The sequence below is a fragment of the Folsomia candida genome, unplaced genomic scaffold (genome assembly GCF_002217175.1).
Source record: "Folsomia candida strain VU population unplaced genomic scaffold, ASM221717v1 Fcan01_Sc017, whole genome shotgun sequence".
Taxonomy (NCBI): Eukaryota; Metazoa; Arthropoda; class Collembola; order Entomobryomorpha; family Isotomidae; genus Folsomia; species Folsomia candida.
This window is the reverse complement of record NW_019091209.1, coordinates 95,396-113,166: the sequence shown is the minus strand read 5'-3', so window position 1 is coordinate 113,166 and position 17,771 is coordinate 95,396. Positions and strand designations below refer to the sequence as shown.

General features: G+C 35.6%; 1 protein-coding gene across 1 annotated transcript in view; it reads right to left on the bottom strand.

Annotated features, from left to right (window-relative positions):
- Window positions 1-17,771, bottom strand: part of LOC110856902 (dopamine receptor 1) — a 108,700-nt gene that overhangs the window by 73,094 nt on the left and 17,835 nt on the right. The window contains exon 2 of the mRNA XM_035857479.1: window positions 12,024-12,726. The gene's annotated coding sequence lies outside the window, so the exon portion shown is untranslated. The remainder of the gene's footprint in view (window positions 1-12,023; window positions 12,727-17,771) is intronic.

The window sequence follows — 17,771 nt, the reverse complement described above, 5'->3', positions numbered from 1 at the left end:
TGGTGGCAGCGGCGGCGTGTGTGTTACATACTTTACGCTTTACAACTTGTCCCCTTTTTTCATGAACAGAACTGAACACCGAATATTTCCTCAAAAAACCTTGAAAAAGAGTAGTAAGTTGGGCATTACATATGCAAAATTATGTATGTGAAGGTAGGTATATTCAGCTAGGGTTGGGAAAATTGGGGAAATAATTGTTAAAATTGTAAAGCTGTGGTGTGGTTTTAACCAGGGTGGGATTTTATGTGAAATATGTGATTTCTGTAATTATGTAGTTAACAATAGCAACCTTTTTTATTACGCATTTTAGATTAGGATTGGCTTGATGTTCGGATTTAGCGCAAAATTCTGAACAAAATTCTGAAAATTTTTTGGTGAAAATCACGTCGTGATGTGATTTAAATCAGTGTGATTTATGTAAATTTTGGAATTATGTGTCAAATTGAACAACTTTCAATAGGTTAATATGCGAGTTAGATTAAGAATGGCTTGAATTGATATTCGGCTCCAGCCCAAAATTTTGAGCATTTTCATACAGTGGTTAAAATCACGTGGTGATGTGATTTTAACCACTGTGATTTTGTGTCAAATATGTGATTTGTAGGATTCTTGTAAAATAGAGCAATTTTGTCTAATAGGAAAAGTTGGTTTGGTTTTAGAAAGCATCTTAACCAATTTGTCTCACTTTCCCCGCGGTAAAATCACAATTGAAGAATAAATCACAGGGTGTGAAAATCACACTCTGTGATTATCACATTTAAACCCTGTGCAGAATGGGTATACTAATTTCTGCCACACAGCTCATTGTGTCTCCCATTGGATTACATATTTTCGTGTGGAATAAATAAATCGATAAAATCCACACGTTAAATTTTAACTTTTCTTTAACACGCAAGGTCACATTTTTAAGCGAACATTTACATACATACATACATATGTAAATGTTAAGTGCAGACTATTCATGTCATTGACAAAATTGGTATGTGGATAATTGACACATTAACAATATTTTGTACTCCAGATATTTCAAGGGCAGAAGAGAATGTGCCAATATTTTAATTTTTTGCGATGCAATGAATATTTCATTTGTGCAAAAACTGATGGAAGCGTTTTGTTTTGCTAAAGTATTTACGCGGAATTTTTAGAAACACGTATTTTTTACAAAAAAATTGGATATTTTAGTAAATTTCTACTTCAGATGAGTCGGAGAATAATACTTATCTCATTTTTTTAAACAAGATTTTCGCACATGCAAAAATTTGGAATTTTTTTTACTCTGAAGATTAACTTAAACAATTTCGAATTTTGCAATATTTGCAAACTTCAACTGTTAAATTTTCATTTTTCTCATAAATTCCAGCATTTTTGCACGACACAGATTCAAATTTTAGGCCAATTTCCCATTACAAATGTCACTTTAACACATGCAAATTTTCATGATGCATACATATTCCATCACCACAATAGAATTCGCCAGAATCGTTTTCTCGTCACATTTTCGCAGAAATTTGGCAAATCTGTGGCTGGCCGGATGCTAATTGAGCATCGGATTGGCTTCACTGCGTTAATTAGTCGCTCTCCTCGTCATCAATCATTCCTCAATTTGACGCAAACCGGTGGGAATTCGAGGAGACAACAATACACTGCCAGCCACCCGGGCTAATTCATAATTATTGCCACCACTCCCGCGATGATAGACAATCAGTGGCCGCGGAAGGGTGAGGGGACCGAGGGGACAATATCCCCACGGTTGTTTGATGTCTGCATCATCTCTTCATCTTATATAAACCCCGGGCCTTCCCCATATCTCACAATATTAGTGTCCCCACGGCTTCCGCGGACACTGACTCCTCCTTCCTCTTATACCAAAGCCATCCTTCCAGTGGTCGCGGAATCGTGGGACCAAGGGGACAATGTCCGCATCATCTCCTCATCTTATACAAACCCGTCCCTCCCCCTATCCTACAATGCTAATGTCCCCCGGTGTCCCCAAGGGTTCCGTGGCCACTGTATGTACCTGCAGCATGGTGATGCTAATGCAAAAAGAACAGTGGCCGCGGAATCGTGGGAACCAAGGGGACAATGTCCCCACGGTTGTTTGATGTCCCCATCTTATATAAACCCGGCCCTACAATGTTAATGTCCCCCGATGTCCCCCACGGCCTCCGCGGCTAATGGATTTTTTCCCAGGGTGGATTTTGTCTGCCACACCCACGTGCTCAAATTGCCAGGAAATTAACTGGAACGAGGGCAACGATGAAATGAAATGCATTTCTGGACCATGCACATTGTGTGAGCATCGATTTATAATAATAATCTGTGTCATGAGTCGCAAACAAATGGGAATTAGATGAATTCAGTGGCCCCGGAAGCCGTGGGGACATGTGGGGACATTAACATTGTAGAATGGGGGGAGGGACGGGTTTATATAAGATGGAGAGATGATGCCGACATGGGGACATTGTCCCTCTGTCTTCCGCGGCCAATGTAAGCGTCTCATAATTATTTTAAAGATTATAGTTCATTCCAAGAAATAGAAACAAAAAAAATCTGAGAAGTTATCTGGCACAGAATTTTTGACTTTTCAAGTTTTTGATAAAATTGAGGTGAGTACACCCAATGACAAAATTTAGGTTACAAATATTCTAAAACTTGGTTAAAAATTTTAAAATGAATTTTCTACATTTTTTTTTGTTTTTCCTTACTGTTTTTTTTTGCAAATTTTGTTAAAAATTTCCAAAGTTGGGTGCGATCTCGTAAAAATGAATTGTGTATACCTATTTCTTCAATTTTTATCAAAATTTTCCAAATCTATGAACGTAAAAATCATATTTTCCCAATTTGTAACCAAAATTATTACATAACTTTCACCACGTGCTGACCCACCCACCCTTTTTTAAGCCCTGCATCAATCCACAATTTAAAAAAGTTATCCTTCAAACAATCCCTGGAAATGATACGAGAAAACAAATTTGCATAAAATTCATGTCAACTTCACTTTAGGAAGTGATCAATACTTGCAAAATTTGGTGGCTCGGAGGCCTATTTCTTCACCGAAATGGGCTTTCTTTTTTGTGCCCTGAAAAATGCCAACACGGGCAAGTTGTTTGTCTCACTTTGTCAATCTTGACTTCCTCTGACACTCCGTCACTCTCCGGTAAAAAAAGGACAAAAAAAGTGGACAAAAAAGAAGAATCATATTTATTTTCCCAGGCACTCGAAAAAAAACAGGGCGAAATTTTTGTCACGTGGGCGAAAAATATCCAAGCAAAATAGTGAAAAACGTGGACAAATTTAGCAAAAAAATTTCTGGAAATTTGAAATGGAAAAACAGGAAAAACCTTTGCGAATAATTGGCACAATTTGACTAAATTTTTGCACATTTACAATTTTTGCAAGCTTTCTACCCCATAAGTATGGGACGAAGTAGGAAAATGTATTTCTGTTTTCGCACGTGTTCAAAAAAATAAGGGGAAAATAGCTCTAAAGTTTAACCACGTGGGTAAAAATCTCACAAATATGCATAAAAAGTCTTACTTTTCCCTTGGCGAATAACTCAGGGGACGTCGAAGCACGACTTATTTTCTGCAAAATTCTTGCAGATTTCTATCCAGACTAGATAAAATAATTATGGTGACATAGTATGAAAAAAAAATTATCAAAAACTAGGCCGGAAACAAATCTAAATTTTAATTACATCATGGGTAAAAATCTTCCCGTAAAATCCCCACAAATAATGAAAACCTTAACGTATTACTTTCTCCACCATGAATAATTCCCACTATTTGTTACAAACTAGAAAAATAGCCTTAATGAATCCATGAAAACGCGCATCTCATCAAAAATCCCGGCACGAAAAAGCAAAGATTGTGATTAATTGGTGTTGAAATTGTAAATCGACTCCTTTTCTCGCCCAGCGGGCCATCAATCAGTCAATTTTTGTTCCCTCCGGACAACCTAATCTGGCCGAGGAGTCAATCGCCGTCCTCCTCCTCCCACCGCCACCACCACCACCACCATCACCCCCGTTCGATGCATGCATAAATAACACATATTTTCTGGCGACGACCCGTCCACGCCTCTTTTTTTGCTTACTTACCCACCTACCTCCACCAGTCCCATTATTATTTATTACTGGTTTGTGCAAAGTCCCGTAGCCTATAATTTATCATGGCCCGACCAACATGAAATTAGTCACGGGAAATCAAAATTCGGGTGGAAATTGGGATAATTTTTTTTGTAGATATTTTTCGACTTTTCCTTGAAAATAGATAAATAAAAATTTAGGTGGTTAAAATTTTTGTCTTCAATTTCAAAAATCAGGTCGAAATAGGGATCAAATTTGCAACGTTTCCATGAAAATTGGAATATTTTAATTGGACAAGTTGCCTTTCCACGTTGAATTTTTATTGTACAAATAGTAACGAAATGTCCAATTTTTCGCACCGTTTCCACCGTAATTTGGAAATTTTGGATTACAAATCGATAAAAATGAGTGGAACACGAGTTTGGTTTCTAATTAAATTTTCGATTTATTTTACAAACAGGAAGGAGGAACTTGTTTTTTAGAACCGCTCCGTTTCCATAGATACCAAAATTTTGTACTTTGTGTACAAAAATTGACATTTTCGTACGACTTCGCTGTTTCCATGGTTACAAATTACCGTAAATTCTATACCGACACAAATTAACCGTTTCACTCCCAACAAACAAAAGTCCCCTCGGGTTTACATACCCACTCAGGATCAGACTTTCGTGTCTCCCCATAATATTCATGACTTCACATTTAATTCAGAAATCAATAAGCCGAGAACCCGTCTCTGTCTGGAGGCGTTGCTGCATAAATATCTCAAAACTCTCAAACAAGTAATCATGGATCATTTTAGTGCCAGGATTCCGAATTAAAATTAACTCGTGCTCATATATATTTTCATTTTCCAAATGAGTCTCTAGTGTTTCTGGGAAACTTTTACTTGCTTCTTTTTTGGTAAACAACACGTTACATTACACAAGAACATGTTAATTTTCTTCGTCGTCATCAAAGTCGGAGGAGAAATCATAACTGAATAAATAACAAACAGGTATGTTCGAGATGAGATGAGATGAAGTTCAATCATGCAGAGATGCAGTCTAATGTGAAACGCAAATCTAGAGAAGGAACCGTGTTTGATTTTTTTTATTTGGGGAGGAGGAATTTGACGGAGGAGTCAAAGTGGATTTCAGTGCTGGAAGGGGACAAGGATTCCTTGAAGTTATTAAGGTGCTGGGGAAGGGAAGGGAAGGGAGGAGGGATACTTTATGGGAATGGTATATATGTTTGTCTGTAGGTATGTGTGTCTGTCGGTAAATGAATGAGGATGATATTGAAGTATGATTGTTTATATTTATTTTTGCGTGATTGCTTGAAGTTATTAAGGAGATGGGATGGATGGGAGGAGAGATACTTTATGGGAATGATCTATTTGTCCGGAGGTATGTATGTCTGTCTGGGTAAATGTGCACGGTGTTTAAATAAGTCTGAGTTTTTTTAGGTGGAAATTAGAATATTGATATGTATCTAATGCAAAGTTATTGAGGAACGAGAGATACTGTATAGGAATGATGTTTGTCCGTCCGTATGTCTGTCTGTCTATCTCCCTCTGACTGAAAATAATATTTAGGACTGGTTTTTACTTGTTTTTCAGATATTTATATCTAAGAAAAAACCAAGAATGAATTTTTCAACATTGTTTATGACGAAGATTTCAGAAATCGTGACCATTTCGCTTTACGATGGTATTGTGATCCAAGGTTAAAGGTCAAAGCGGTCACATTTTCATGTCCAACACTCAAAATCATACATATGCAGTATACTGCATAAATATTGTAAATACTCTAATTTTCCTAAGTAACTTTCTCCTCCCTTTCACTCCTTCATTCCATCCGTTCCCCTTCCTCAATCCACATTATTATTAACGAGTCACAAGTAAACTCTGTGTGATTTACACTTTTCCAAATTCACTCACTCACTCACCTAGTTATTTACGTGGAAAAGGAAGAGGAGGCTGGAGAAAAAATCACTTTTCCAATAAACAAGAAAACCTGGTGAAAGTGAATTTTCACTCCGCTGTCTCTGCCACACGATCCCCGCCGGCGGTCTGGCTTCCCATTTTTTATCCACCTCCTCCTCCTTCCTTCACTAGAAAAACACTATTTGCTCTCTGAGACCAACACCAAATTATGCAAAATACGGGTATCTCAAATTTTTTCGAGGTGAGAGTAAATAGTTTATATTAGTCAAAATTCAGTTAGTTACGAGCGTAATAAATTGGTATCCGTCCTGTAGGCATTTCGTGTCTCTGTTTGCCCCACACTTGAATTTGCAAGGTAATCGGGGTACTCACGTCAACGTCTTATTTCTCGAATCACAAGCCATTTTTGTGGAATAAATAATGTCCTAAAATTAAAACATGTCCGAAGTTTTCGGGGTAATTTTTATGCAACGTTTTAAGCGAAATGTGACAAATTTATGCTTAACCCTTTAAACTGTAACGACGACAATAGTCGTTTTATAAGAAATGGTTTAATTCGGGAGTACGACAAAAGTCGTCATGAAAAATCGTGGTCATGTCGCGGAAGGAAGACAATTGTCGTTTCTAGGAGGTCATTGATTTTCACCATTTTCACTCCGCGACCTAAAATTTGTTGCAATTTTGAGGGATTTCTCCTATGCCAACACAATGCTAAATTTGAAGATTTTGTTCCCAAAAATTTGGATATTTCCCTATACAACTCAATGTTAAATTTTTGATTTGTCAGTTTTTCGAGTTTTATTAAAAACTCCTGAATTTCTCCTCCCGCGCCATGACCACAACATACTTATAGTGTCCCCGATTTAATGCAATTTCTTGTCGTTAATCATAAACGTTAAAGGGTTAATTTGCGAATAAGAAAGGTCCATTTATATGCAAAATACGTGTATCAATTTTTTTCGAGGTGAAAGTAAATAGTTTATATTAGTCAAAATTCAGTTAGTTACGAGCGTAATAAATTGGTATCCGTCCTGTAGGCATTTCGTGTCTCTGTTTGCCCCGCAACTCAATTCGTCAAGTACAAGGCCACCCTTACAAAATGGGCGTAGTCACGTCAACGTATTAAGTGACACCTAATTCGGCAAATAAATAATGTGAAATTAAAATTTCGGGGTAAAAGGTTTAGGGAGAATTTTTCAAATTTATCGAAGTAAATTTTACGAAGCGACATCCAGTTTCTGGGTAAAATTGCATAGTTTAAGCGAATAAATAAAGTCTTGAAATTAAAACATCTTAAATTTTCGGGTTAACAAAAAGCAAATTTCGGCAAGTTATTTTAATACGCTTAATTTTCTACAATTCGCTTAAAACTTGTAAAAAGTAAAAATGTGCATTTCCAGAGTAAAATTCCATCATTTTTGCAATTTTGCAAAAATGATGGAATTTTCCAATATTTTAGATCTTCAATTTTTTAGATTCCCAATCTTTTAGACCTTATAAATTTCTAATTTATGCTGTACGTACAAAATTTAGTAGAACTTGTATACCCCGATTTAATCCCCTTCATAATTCTCACCATAAAAATATTTCTTTGCTCGGTAAAATTTTATCCTTTCTGCAATTCCAATATTTTGGAGTTTTTTAGATAACGCAGACTTACCAAATTTCGTTTGAGTGAGTACCCCCCATTAAATCCGCTTCGAAATGTATGCCATTTCTAAAATTACGATCTGTACTTTCATGATGCATCCCATCCCTCAATTTTTCGAAATTTATATCATTTTAAAAGTTCCCATCACATATTTCCATGATGTCCTTTCCATCCCACAGTTTCTCTTCTCCTCATAAATACATACATAATTCTGAAAAACTTTCTCCTCCTTCAAAAACCCCTTCACTTTCTACAAAAACCATAAAAAACTCCCCCAAACACATACGCTGCAATTGCACAAGTTTTTTTTCTCTAAAAAAACTTTGTATCCCCAATTTGTCCCAGACAGCTATCTTAACGTGAATGAGTTGAGTACCCCGATTAAAATCCGCTTCAAAATTTCTAAAATTCCCATCAAATTTAAATATTTCCACGTCTTCTTCATCCCACAACTTAATACAAATTTCCAATTTATTCTCAATTAACAAAATTTTCTGAGTTGAGCATCCCACTAAATCGGATTCGAAATTTATGTCATTTCTAAAATTATGATCTATATTTCCATGATATATTTCCAACCATTTCTCCTCTCCTCATAAATACATACATAATTCTGAAAAAAACTTTCTCCTTCTTCAAAAAAACCCTTCACTTTCTACAAAAACCATAAAAAACTCCCCCGAACACACTCGCTGCAATTGCACAAGTTTTTTTTTCTCTCAAAAAAACAAACTTTTTATCCCCAATTTGTCCCAGACAGCTGGCTCTGGATCCAACTTTTTTTTTGGAATCGTCCCCCCGTGGCAGGCGGACAAACCTCTTGGCTGGACAGGACGAGGAAGGAGAAGAAGAAGAAGGGAAAAAAATCTCGCGAAAATGGTGAAACTCGATAACCCCTGGGGGAAAATGTGTGGTTCGAGAGACGACGAGAACCTCTCTCCGCCAACGTCGTCCTCAAACCCACGACTGGACTTTTCCTCTCTCGTGATGGGCAGGGTTGGGCTAAATATTTTGTGGAAAAATTTTGAAAATTTTGGGAAAAGATTTATAAAATTTTGAGGAGATAGTTCAAAAAATTTGTAAATATTTTTCAGAATTTTAGTAAATATTTTATTAACATTTGAAACAATTTTACTAGTTCATTTACAAAATTTTACAGGGTTTGGATTTTTACAACCACAGAAAGACGATAATCTACTTGGAGAAAGCAGTAGAAAATACTTTTGGTAAGAAATTTACTTTAAAATTTATAAACTCTGCAAATCAAACAGTTCTTAATAACTTTGTAAAATTTGTACGTTTTTGTACCATAATCTTTAGAAACTTTTACAAACTAAAAAAAATCTGAGCTAGTTATCAAAAGTTTGTATGCTAATTGGTCTGAGCGGGGTTAAAAATTTGTAACTTAATTTTCGTTCAAAATGTCAGTAAAATTTTGTAAAAGTTTATCAATGTACAGAATTTACGGATTTTACAAAGTTACCAAGACCTGCGTGAATTTGCTCGCTCTAATTTTACAGCGATAAAATGTTAATAACTTAAAAAGGACACGTACTTTTGAACAATTGATGCCCTATTCTCATCCTTTTTCAGCTGTAAGAACCCCAGAAATTTAAACCCTGGTTTCAAAATTTCCAAAAAAATCCTTTGCCCATCTCTGCCCCGGCCTAGTCATCATTCTCGCCGCAGCTTTTACTCCCTTCCGGCAAGCGTGGTGTAGTGGTCGTCTCCGCGGTTAACAAAATCAGAGAGCCTCCTCTCCCTCAATGAAATAAAGACTGGGTAATTACCCACACAATTTCAAAGGTTTGCAAAATCACACCCAAATTAACAATCGATTCCGTGAGGAATGGAAAAGCAGAAAATATTGAGATTCAGCCTCCTCCCAGAAAGGGTAAAATTACCCCTGAAACATCACTCCTATTTAATTATTTTGCACAAAATTTGCGCGCCAAAATATTGGAGTGAAAGTTATGCAATACGTGGAATGAATTTCGCAGAAAATTAGGATGCAAAATTACTTCGTGCCCTTGAAACATCACTCGTAAATATTTAGAGTAATTATTTTGCACAAAATTTGCACCCACGGAGGCCAAATTATTGGAGTAAGTTATATATGTATGTAATACATGGAATGGATTTCAAACATAATTAGCGTGCAAGGTTATCAAGGAAATTAATCATTTCATTCCTCTCAGACATCACTGGTAAATATTTAGAGCAATAATTTTGCACAAAATTTGCACGCCAAATTATTCAAGTGAAAGTTATGTAATACATGAAACGGATTTCGCACACAATCAGTATACAAACTTATCAAAGATGTTATCTCATACCCCGCAAATATCACTCGTGAATATGTAGAATAATTATTTTGCACACATTTTGCACACACGTAGGCCAACTTATTAGAGTGAAAGTTATGTAATACATCGCTACTAATTTGGCACACAACTATTAACATCCAAAGTTATCAAGGGAAATGTCTATTGGAGTGCAAATAATTAGGTATTTTTCATCCCCTCAATTTTAATGCCCCCACAGCTTCCGGCTGCGGAGTATTTATCATAAGCAAACCTGACGTCGAGGTTTGCTACATAACCCACATATGCATACACAAATCCGAGCGAAATTCATTCCTGTGAAGTCAAAATTAGCGAATTCAAGGTACATTCGTACCCCTGAAAGATAAATTTTTCACACAAAATTAACATGAAGGGAGGTGAATTAATGTGAAAATTAATGCTGCATATTTGTCATCGCCTCAATTTTAATGCCCCCACAATTTCCGCGGTGTATTTATCATGTTAACCCTCAGGAAACATGAGGTCGAGATTTGCTATGCCACATAAACGCATAAATTCGCCTTCTCTTCGGAGTGAAAGCAATGCGGATATCAAATTTCGCACAAAATTAGCATTCAACTTCATCCAGACATTCCTACTGTTCGTGCAAAATTAATATGCAGTAAAAAATCTGAAAGGTTATTTGGCAGATGATTTTTTTCCATGACTTGATTTTGTTTAAAAATGCGTTATTTTCCTATCTTCATTTAAAAAGTATAATAAAGATGCACAATTAAATCGTTTTCAATGGCAACCAAAAAATTCGGCCATTTGACCTCTTAAAAAATTTTGAGGGCTTTACTGCATATTAATTTTGAACGAACAGTAGGAGGCAAATAGAGCTTTCTAATTCACAGTAAATTCGTACATATTTTTCACACATCACAAAATTAGCATGATTAGGGGGGTCAAAGTTCAAAAGGTGAAGGAGTAAAAGTTAGCAAATTTAATATGCCGTAGATTTGCTACTGAATTAACCCCTCAATTTTAATGTCCCCACCACTTCCGCGGTGTATTTATCATGTTAAACCTCCCTGTACGAGGTCGAGATTTTGCTTTCACATAACTTTCCCTTCCTCCCACTTTCACCAAAGTGAACAGAAGTGAAAGCCTGGAGTGAAAGTGGGTTGGGATTTTCGAGGCGAAAATAAATATTTGAGTGACACGGAGAGAGCATTTGGATGAGTGGAGAGTAATTTAAATATCCGATTGACAGATTCCTTACATTGCACTTCTCTTTTTTCCTAGGAATCATCATCACCCCAGTTAAAGTGCAGTTATCGGAAAACTTTTCTAGTAAGAGAGCCATTTTTTCCGATTTTTTTTTGTACTTTTGGAGATATTTTTGTGGCGTGAATTTATGCATAAATTTCATTTTTTGTCACCATTTAAAGTGCAGTTATATCTGCAGAAAAAACGTTTCTTGTTCGACAAGCATTTTTGTAAATTTTTGAATTTTGGAGATAAATTTGAGGCGTGAATTTATCCATACATTTCAAATTTTTATTTTTTTCCCCATTAAAAGTGCAGTCATTTTCAGAAAACTTTTTTTAGCTCGAGAGACCTTTCCTTGAAATTTGTTTATTTGTGTATTTTTAATAAATTTTGGGTTTTGAAAAGTATATTTAAAACTTTGTAAATTACACTTTTTAATATTTTAAATTTTGCTTAAAATCACACTTGAAACACAATTTTAACCAAGAATTGACTAAATCAATCTTCAAGTAGTAATTTTCAGCCATACATTTCTGTGGAAATTTAAAATAAATAAAAAGTGAAACAATTTTAAACAATTCTAATTATTTTAATCTCCAATTTGTCCAAATTTGACTAAAAAATTAAAAGAAACGTGCATCGTCCACGTGCGATAAATCCAGTGTAATAAAAAAATATATCAACATCCTAACCGCGTGTGCAGCCCAATTTTGTGTGTAAAAAACCTGGATTAACATTGTTCCTAAATCCTCTTCCGATCCGACACGCAATTTTTCGGGGTAAAAAGTTACAAACTCTTACCTTCTATAAAGTTCCTGATCTTCTATTCTTCCTAGATTTTCTACGCCCACCAAAAAAAACTGTCAAGAAGCTACCCAAATTGTTCTGCCGTATTTCCGCTGATTTTTCGGGGGTAAAAAGTTGTGCTTCTTTCACTTTCACAACATGTTAGTCACAAAATCTCCAAAATTTGGGACTCTTTTATTCCCGTTTTTTCGAAATTTTCGACAATTTCTCCTCACGTGATTTACTTTCACTTTCCCCTTCACGGAATGTTAGACACACAAAATCGCGAAAATTTCGCCCTTCTTTATTGTCTTTTTTTCGCAATTTTCTCCTCCTCAAACTTTGCTGGATGATCGGATCGCGTCCGTCCGTCCGTCCTAAACTGTTTCACACTTCTTTTCACATTTATTATTTGCACCAGCAGTAGGAAACTCCTGCATCCTCGATGGCGATGCTATGTGCCCACTTGTGTCACGTGTACACACAAATACATACACGACCACTTGACGAAAGGGCGACGAGGAGTGTGCAGAATTACAAAACTTTGTTTTATCAAGAAACACAGGAGACACACGTCGTTCAGGTTTTTTTCGGGAAAATCCGACTTCTTTGTTCTCCATTAACTTCACTTGTGAAATGTTTTGAGAGAGAGAGAGATGAGAATGACACGGTCTTTATTTTGAGTGGGGCAGATAATCCACAAATAGTTGAAAACAGGCTGAAAATCGAGAAGAAAAATATGTCGCGATTATTATTATCATCGTTTTCATTGGTGTTATTATTACATTGTTGTGACGCACGGAAACCGACCCGATAAACACAATGAGACACGTGACACCACGTGTTTTTTATCTTTCCGAAAGAATTTTTTTGATAAAAATCAACCCAAAACTTTGGATTATTTCAAAAAGAAAGTAACTCGGGGAAGGTTCATCGTCCAAAAAAGTTTAAAGTTGTATTGGGACAAGGATTTGGGTGTCTTTCACCTTGAATAAGTTTTGCACGGGAACGAATTAGTTTTTGTCAATTTTTGATGGATTTTTAGCCAAAAAAATTTGAGGGTGATATTTCCCTAATCGATAACGGCTTAAGGTGCTATATAATGCAGCATAAATGTTTAATCTTACTCTTCAAAGTGTTTAAATGGCAACGATTTCATGAGTTTTGAGACAAATGCTACCCTTGTGTCAAAAAAAACTCGTGGAATTGCTGCCATTTTAATAATTTGCATTTAACGCGTTGAATTTAGGTGGAGCGGGATTAAAAATCCACATCCAATAGCACCTTAACGCTTAAACCAACTTCATCCCGTCATATTATGCTCATCGGGAAGAAACTATTCACATCTCGATTCCACATCCCGTCCTCGTCGCAGATGACGCGAGAACTATCCCAATTTGGACTTTAAGCGGACAACTTTTCACGACATATTTATCCCAAGAAGAGAGAAAAAATAGCGCAAATATTTGACTTTTCAACTACTCACTACTTACTACAATGGGTAAAATAATGTGCCAGTGGCCGCGGAAGTTGGGGGGGACATGTGGGGACATTATCATTATGGGATAGGCAAAGGACGGACTTATTAACATGGACAAGATACAATTTTTTCCAATCTCTTGGGGAATTTTTTGTCCCCATGTCCTTCCGCCGCCACTGAAGGCGCACGAGGGGCAAACTAATGTGCCAGTGGCCGCGGAAGTTGGAGGGGACATTGGGGGAAATTATCATTATAGGATATACGAACAACGGACTTATTAACAAGGGCAAGCAACAATTTTTTTTTAATTTGTGGAAAAACTTTGTGCCCCCCTGTCCCCCTGCTTCCTTCCGCCGCCAATGAATATGCACGAGGGAAACGTGCCCATTTTTTCGTCCCGTATGAAAATTCACCTCACTTCACTGGGCTTAATGGCTCGACACATTTTCAAAGTCATTTATGCAAACGATTCATTCCACATAAACAAACTTTGCAGCAAAAAAAGGTCTGCTACTCACATACGCTTTCGTCCTCGACATTACGCTTTTTTTCATGGGACAAATTTAGAGTTGTCGGACGGGCAAGACAATTTTGGACATAATAAATATTAGTATTTATAGGGCATCAAAATTCGCATCAAAATTCGCATCAAAATTCGCATCAAAATTCGCAAATTATTCCGCAATATCAATTTACCCTTGGAAATTGTACGTATGAAATTTGGCAAAACTCTGGCTGGAAAAAAAGTATGCCATTTTTCCTCCAAAGTTTTGTTGCCCAGTAAAAACTGTAAGTTTGGACATGATATTAATATTTATTGGGTAAATTATATTTGCAAATTTTTCATATCAATACTTATAGCGTGCAAAATGTTATGAAATTTGTAAAATTTAACAATTCCCATTGACATTTTGGATATTCCAAAGGGAATTTATCAGGTATACTCACGTCAACCGCTTCAAATACACCACAAATTTCACGAATTTTGCGAATAAATTGCGAAATTCTGAATAACTCTTGCTGCAAAAACTATGCATTTTTTTAGCCAAAAACTGTACCCAGGAAATCGACATGACAGAAATTCTCAAACCCATCTAAATATGCACGACAAACTGAGTAATAAATCTCTCAAATTCAAGATATTAACATAACACGCAACAATTTGTAAAATTTTAGAATTGCACAAAATTGCACAAAATTCGCGAATTCTCAAACCTCAAACAAATTTAAATGTTTCGTTGCCTTGTCCTTGTACATTCTAAAAAGTACAACTCTTGACAAACTTATTCTCTCTGCGACCTCTTGGAAAAAAATATTATGATGTCAATCCCACATCGAGTTACGTACGTATACAAAAAAGTTTTTTTTCGCCGGTTTTGATGACGCAGTTTCAGCAAATTCGTTGAGGGTTTCGTTCAACAATTTTTTTGGAGGGGAAAACTACTTGGAATTTTTCCATAAACTTTTGCACATCACTTTTCAAAATTGCAACATATTTTTCTACCGTTTTTCAGAATCTTATATTTCAAAAATATTATTCATAAAGTAATAAAATATTTTTTTATTGTGAGGATAGCTACTTTAAATTTATGCAGAATTTGTTCAACAAATTTTCGCACTAAAATTTCAACTTATTTTTCTACCGTTTTCCAAAATCCAATGTTTTAAAAATATTATTCATAAAATAATGAAATATTATTTTTTTAATGTTGTAAATATTTTTACCATTTTAAAACAGCATATTTTTACTTAAAAAATTACACTAGATAAAATAAAATGTTCTCAGAAATTCGTAGATCATTTTGATACTACTTTTATACTCTGTAAATATTTATTTAGCATATTTTTAAAAATAGATGTTTAAATTTTGTAAATATTTCGACGATTTTTAAATTCAACAAATTTGTATTTAGAAAATTGAACTAAAAAAATCAAAAGTACTGTAAGTCAGCAAAAATTTTAGAAATATTTCTTTTTCTTTTTCATAAATATTTTTTCCTCTTTTTTATGAATTATACTTAATTTTGCCACAATTTTTATAAAATTGTCCTAATCTTTTAATCTCTCAAAAATCTTTAAAAAATCCCTTCCAACTCAGGAAACGATTTTTGTATACGATTTTACACAAAAAAATTATTAAGAAATTTGGACTACACGAAATCTAAATGAACAAATTTGAAATGTTAATTAACCAAAAAATTTATATATTTTTCTCGTTTTCCCATAAATCCCAATTTATCACAGTTTCTCCCATTCTTACCTCCCCCAAAGCCATCCCAAACCTTGGAAACCCTTTCCAAGAAATTTCCCTCTGGAGAGACTTTTTAAATTTCTGAGCAAATAAATCTCTCCGTTGTGTATACTTCTCGTCGTCATCATTACCATTGATAACCATCATTACGGACAAAAATCTTCTTTCCCTCCGCAAAACAACAAAGGTCGCTAAGGCTGAACAAAATCAATTCCAGCTCAAAGCCAGTTTTTTCGCGTCCCGTAACACACATAAATTACAGGGCTGGCTAAAATACTTTGTTAAAATGTAGTATTTTGAAGTCCGGCTTTGAATTTTCCGGGCTTCGAAAAAATACGGTAATTTTTACAAGAGTTTTACGAAAATACACGTTTTGTGAAGAAATTTGCTCTTTATCTCCGTCAAAATAAATTGAGGAAATTCACGCAGGGCTTGATAACTTTGTAAAATCCATAAATTCCTTAAACTTACAAAATTTTACAGAATTTTACTCATATTTCGAAGGGAAATTAGGGTACAAATTTGTGTAAACCTGCTCCGACCTCTTTCTTTTGTAAAACTTTGTAAAATTATGGTACAACGTGCACAGATTTTACAAAATTACTGCGTAAATCGCCACACTGTATTTTTTAAAACAAAGTATTTTGACAGCGATAAAAAGCTAATTTTTCACAAATCATGTATTTTCGCTGCCTTTTCGACGTAAATTCCGGCCTTTTTATGGTTCTTGCAGCCCCGGAAATCCAAACCCTTTATTAAAAATTCCATCCATTATTCCCCAAATATTTTGCCCAGCCCTGAAAAATTAGTCCCTCCACTGCCTTCCCCACGTAAATTCCCGTCTTTTTTCGGCCCTCACAGCCCCGGAAATCGAACCTATTTCCCCAAAATTCTCCCCATAATTCCCCCCGTATTTTGCCCATCCCTGAAAAATTAGTCCCTCGTTGCTCTGATGGCCCCGTCCCAAGTTTTTTGATTGGTAAACAGCAGCATTGGATGGCATGATTGATTTACTTGCACGGCTGGATCGTGAATAAAATGCGGAAAACTGTGCCGAAAATTTCCCTGGTGAAGGGTTTACTGTTGTCATAAAGTAAATAGACTGCTGGATCGGCGGAGCTGAACTTTGCCCCGACTCGTCCGCACAAGCATCCATTTCAAATTGGAAGCTTTAGTAATAACCGTTCCGGCCTGAATTAAGTGCCTGGTTGACAGTGAAGGAGGGAAAAAAAAGTTTACTCTGTGGTGGTAATAGTGAGTTTTTTTCCTGGGTGCAGTGCATGGTCAGGCCGGCACGGTGAGAAAAATCGAGAAAGTTTGGCTAAAATAACCGTTTAAAATCTCGAAAAATCAGACAAAAAACCTACTCCAAGCAACTTTGCGGGGCCTTTTAAGATGGCATTATACCATCTTGGTAGTTAATGGCAACACATTTGGGTGGAAAAGACCCCCACTGGCCAACTACTTGGCCGATCATGCCCATCTCCGAACTCATCCTTACTTTTGACCCGAAGATGAAGTGTGCAAAATTTCAAGTCGATAGCTTGTGTTTAAAGAGAGTTATCGTGCGCACAGACGGACGGACAGACAAACATCTTGGTAAATCTATAAGGCCATCTTAAAAGGCCTAAAAATCTGTATTTCAACAACAAAAAATTGCCGATGAGGAATTTCAGTTCAAAATTTCTGATAATAAAATTGGCAAAAATTTGACACCTGTAAAAAAATTATGATCTTAAATTTAGTATAGTACCTCAAAAAATCAAGTAAAAAAAATTACCTCCTATTAACAACCTACACAGAATTTAGAGCTCAAAATTTTATTTTTAATCAAATAAAATAAAATAAAAATTGGACAAAATTCAATACTCACAAAACTTAGTAAAGAAGTTAAAAACCTGTATCATAATTATTTTCTAACACTTTTTGCTACACTGTACAGAAAATTAGTAGCCAAAGTTCAATTTCTCGGCCAATTTTGCAGTCTAGACTTTTTTGCATAATTTTTCCTGTAAATAAAGCTTGTCCATAA